General features: G+C 35.7%; 1 pseudogene; it reads right to left on the minus strand.

Annotated features, from left to right (window-relative positions):
* Window positions 1-1561: 1561 nt before the first annotated feature.
* On the minus strand, window positions 1562-2782 carry LOC111906651 (putative late blight resistance protein homolog R1A-10; annotated as a pseudogene).
* Between the last annotated feature and the right edge of the window lie 2826 nt (window positions 2783-5608).

Consider the following 5608-nt stretch of genomic DNA (forward strand, 5'->3'; position numbering starts at 1 on the left):
ATATTGGCAACTTCTTCTTTTTTGTACATAATAAAGCAACTAACTTGTTTTAACAGTTTAAATTATACCAATATTACCGGCTAATACCTGTTTTAACCGGTAACTCAAAGGGAAAATGACTTAGGAAGGTAACTACCTCTTATTCGTGTTCGCATATTGGCAACTTCTTATTTTTTGTACATAAGAAAGCAACTAACTTTGTTTTAACTGTGTAACATCCCAAAAATCATGACCAAAAATTTCGTTTTTAATTTAATATTAAAACCATAATTGTCAAACCATTAATTTAATACTCCAGCATTGGGCCCCGCCTGGCATCGAGCCCCGCTCGGTATACAGATTTGTCTCTCTTAGGCCCCACCTGTCTCCGGGCCCCGCCCGCTAAACACATACAATCATATAACATGCTAACACATAAATAAACATACTCTACTGTATCCTTGTCCTAAGAAACATACTCTGCTAATAATGAGATACGGAACATCGTCCGTACTCAGCTAGTGATAAGATACGGGACCTCGCCCACACTCACCTCCCTACCAAGCACATACAAGTATCACACAGACAACAAGTATAACCTAACATGCAAACATTCCTCGGGCACCCGCCCGACATCGGATCTTGGTCTGGAATAACATACTAGCATACAAAGCCTAGGGCTAACTCCCAGGTCTTCCTACTCATAGACTACATGGGCTGGCATTGTGGCCTTAGACACATTCACATAGTGAGGAGACTTACCTTGCACTGCTGAAGCCTTGGCTGGAACTAGCTGAGTACGGACGAAGTTCCATATCTCATTATTAGCATAGTATGTTTCTTAGGACAGGGATACAGTAGAGTATGTTTCTTTATGTGTGGCCTAAGAGAGACAGATATGTATACCGAGCGGGGCTCGATGCCAGGCGGGGCCTGATGCCGGGCGTGGCCCGATGCCGGAGTATTAAATTAATGGTTTGACAATTATGGTTTTAGTATTAAATTAAAAAAGAAATTTTTAGTCATGATTTTTAGGATGTTACACAGTTAAAAAAAATTAGTTGCTTTCTTATGTACAAAAAATAAGAAGTTGCCAATATGTAAACACGGATAAGAGGTAGTTACCTTCCTAAGTTATTTTCCCTTTGAGTTACCGGTTAAAACAAGTATTAGCCGGTAATATTGGTGTAATTTAAACAGTTAAAACAAGTTAGTTGCTTTATTATGTACAAAAAAGAAGAAGTTGTCAATATGTAAACACGGATAAAAGGTAGTTACCATCCTAAGTCATTTTCCCATAAGTTTTCAGGGGAAAATATCTTTTGTAATTATATTAACTACTAGTTGTCTGATTAAAATTTTAGTATTTCATAGCTTTTAACCAAATCAAACTTGTTTGAATAAGTTTTTGTTTGAAGTTTTGGTTCCGAGTTCCGACCCTCTCATTCTAGTTTGTTCTAGTTTATCTGTTCCGCCCCTAACTTCTAATAGAAACTCCTGCTATATATTTGAAACAAATATTCAAGGAGAGTTAAAAATTTGGGATTATATTAAATAGTAATCTAAACATATGTAGGCCCCTTTATTCTATAATTCTGACTTCTCGCTCTTCTTGAATTCTGTCAAGGGATTCAACAATGGAGATAATGTCATCAGTTTCAATAAGCTCAAGCGTTGAGATGTCCCCAATTTCGAGTGGAACCTCTTCAAGATAATTGCATTTCAACAAGACTAATCGTTTGAGATGTGGGAAGTTGATATTAGACGCGTGCCACTGTTGGATATTTAAGTTTTGCAATTTCAAGAATTTTAGTTGTGGAAACTGCTCCTCACCAGTGTCCCATTGAGGTCCCTCAAATGCGTTGTCAAGCAGATTGAGTTCCTCAGGGTTAGGTAACGACTGAATTATCAAAATATCACTCCATGGAAGACGACACTACAATAATGTAAGTTTTTTAATTGTTGCAGGCATTGTAGAGTGATTCTTTTCTAAGATCAGCTCACCTTTCGGAAAATCTACCTCCATTGATTTCTTTCTGCTACCTGACCCAATTAACTTCAGTGATTCAAGATAAGCTAGCGATTTGAAGTCATTTTCATCGTATGTGTAAAGTGCACATGTAAGCTTCTTTATACCAGGGAAACATTTAAGCCAACATTTAGCTCCATCTCCCAACTTCACATTGGAAATTGTTTTCAATTTCATTGGTTTTATAATAGGAGGAAAGTAAATATCCCCGTCACTCCACAAATGCCTCAGTTTGACCAAGTTTGATATGGTACTTGGCAACACCAATGGTATAAAATCTGTTTTAACAATGAGGGTTTGAAGGCTCCAAAGATTGCAGATTGAGGATGGGAAAGACCTCGAGGGATAACAAATTGCAAGGTACCTCAAGTGAACAAGTAAGGGTATTACATCTGGAAAGTGTTTTCTATTAAGGCCACATTTTTGTAGATCCAAAACCATTAAAAGCATGTATGGATGAATATACTCATCGGAGTTGAAAATCATGGATGTTTTTGTATGAAAACACAAGAGGGATCGAATGCTTGGGATGGGCGGATTAGACAAATTCATGACGTTGAGGTCGTTATATGTGAAAACATGTCGTTGCTTGTGTGTCATAATAACCTCAACAGGATAAGAAGACATTGGCTTGTGTATTTTTAAGCAGAAATTCGCTTTTGTTGCTTTTTCTAGGCATAGCTCCCTCACAAGATCATGAATTGTACAAACTTTGACACCACCATTAAACTTCCTCTTTGTTACAATTAAGAGATTTCTGTCTACTAGATCCATCAGGTAATCTTTGCAATTTCTTCCAAGCTTCTATTTCCATCTTCTAGTATAAATCCCTCAGCCACCCATAACCATATCAACCTTCGCACTAAGAACTTGAAGTCTTCCGGGAACCCTCCTAAATAAAGAAAACAGTCTCTCAAGTGAAAAGCTAAATGATCGATACTCAAAGCTAGGGTGTCAACGTATCCTTTGTGGGATTGAATAATGAATGAAGTGACCTTTTCAGCAATTTTTTCCCAGAAATATTTGCTCATTACTTCATTTGCTAAAATTCCCGCTACAACAACCACTGCGAGAGGCAATCCCTGACAGCTTCTTGTTATTGGTGATCATGGCGAATTCAACCTTGATTGACTTTATTACTTCCTCATGATCCAAGGATCTTTTGACCACGGAGAATCTAGTGAAACGTCCTTTATTTCTGAAGTGGACATTGGACAGAAAGAGATCCATGGTATCTTGTACCTCTTCTGCAGCTTGTTTGAATCTTTTCTTGAGATTTCTAACTTTTTCGTCTTCATCTTGGTTGATAAAAAAAAATTGGATCACCGGACAAAGCTCTTCATAAAGTTGTTGGAATTGAGGTCTTTCATACAGAATGGAAGGGCTATTGATGATCAGTGGGTTATCTTTACAGTCAATCAGCTCCTTCAAGTTATTCATGAACAACTGAAGACCTGCGTATGTCATCTTCTTTCTTCCTCTCTTTTTTTTCTCCGAAGAAGGATATGCCAAAAATGATGATTGCGTCGCTTGGAGGTTCACAAAGTTAATTGGATATGGTTTGAGTTTGACTTTAATAAAGTTTTCCCGGAAGTTGAAAATGAAAAGGTGTTGCGTTTAGTTATTTCTCCTGAGTCCTGTCGTCGCATTAAAATGTTTTGTATTACAAAATGATTCGGCATAACTCAAAAAAAAAGGGACAAAATACTGAATTTCGGAATTCACTAATTTTGTATTATGTCTCCATTCATATAAGATGATATATTTTCTTATTCCGGTTGCTTGGTCGCATGATGACGTATGAGCTAATTACTAAAGGCTGGGACCCAATATATTAGGACTAGTATTATTTGCAGTTGCACCCATATTGTGTCTAAAATTTTTATATGTGTTTCCTTTGCTTTCTTTTTCCTGGTATCTTATTATGTTTGTGGATTTTGTAATAAAAACCTTCTAAACATATGTTTATGTTTTGATTTATACTACACAATTTGGATTTCTTGTTTGTTATATTAGTAAATTCTGTATTTCTTTTTGGAAAAAAAAAAACAGTTAATTATCTCATAATTAGCGACGGCTTGATGTGGCCAAAGTCGTCGCATTTAACATTAATGTGGCAGTCACTACTCGCTATTTGTCGGAAAATGGCCCGTCATAATCCATCTTTCGATAATACCTTGGTAAGAACAATCCAGTCATGGGCGTAAGGTGGGTCTCACAACCCACCTAATTTTTTAATATTATATAGTATTTGTATCGGAAAAATTGAAAACTACCTTTAAAAAAAATTAAGAACTACCTGATACTATTTAACAAAATAAGAAAAGCAAATAAAAAAAAATAATACTAGGAGACTTATATTTAAATTTCAAAGCAAATGGTTAATATTTTCAAAACCTATCACACATCGGAGATAAAGAGAGAGTTGAAACTGTTTGATGTTATAAAAATAAATTATGAATAGTTATTAGGAAAATTGAAAAAACAACACAACTCCTCTTATATTGTTGGTCATATAAAATGGTTGTTGTAAATGAACTTTTTAAAAAGTAAAGAGACTCGGTCGAGCAGAGTAGTTGTTTTTTGTTGTTGCAAAAATCAGGTTTTAGGGTTGAGTAGACTGGTTTTACCAGTTTTTAGCTATTCTATCAGTCAGATTGAACTCGAGTTTTTACAAACCGGTCGTGTTTTTTATTGGTTCGACCTGACCAGATATATAACGTTGACTCTTTGGTTTTTCCTTCTGCATTTAATTAGAAACCACGTGTAATTCTATTTTAGATTCGCCATTGAATCCAGTAAAACAATATGTAAGTAATCCATCTGCAGTTAGAAATGTTTTTATTCCTCGTTGATAAACGGTTTCTTTATTTTTAAGAATTTACAAAACCTTTTACTTGACACTTATAAGAAGTTGTCTACACTTTCAAAGTTGAGATGACACTTAAGAAGGTGCCTCTCCTTCTAACCTATTATATCCATCTACCTTCTGTCCAGGTTGTTCTTGTTCCACTACATTTGTAGTTCGAAAATGTTCTGGATTAAACTACTTGTACATGAGCGTGCACTTCAGACTACATAGCTTGGCTTTTTTTAGATCCTAGTCACTTTGGAACTCGTATGAATTCCAATTACCTAATGACCTCATGAAAATAAAAATAAGCAACATTTTATGGGATGTAGAGAATATTCATGGTGGCAGACGATCTATGATTTTGCGGATTGAGTGATTACCCGTTTCCAAATGCAAAATAGGAACAAAAAGTACCCCATTGAATGAAGAGTGAAATCAGTGATTTATTCGGGCTTTGAGGAATACGACCAATGAAATCAGAAAAAGAATACATAGTAAACATGATAAGAAGAGACAATAAACATGTAACTACATAACTAACATGACTTTACCATTGGCATATGATCGAATCAGTAATCAATCAAGAACAACCTAAGATGAGCCAAAGGATTGATTTCTATTGATGAAAACTCAAGATTGTTGCAATACAAAATCAGAGAATCGGAAGAACTCAACCCTTCATTTGTAGAAGGAAATGAAAAATCACAACGCAACCCTTTATACTTCCAATATGCAGGTAATACGAC

Source organism: Lactuca sativa, chromosome 3 (assembly GCF_002870075.4).
Source record: "Lactuca sativa cultivar Salinas chromosome 3, Lsat_Salinas_v11, whole genome shotgun sequence".
Lineage (NCBI taxonomy): Eukaryota > Viridiplantae > Streptophyta > Magnoliopsida > Asterales > Asteraceae > Lactuca > Lactuca sativa.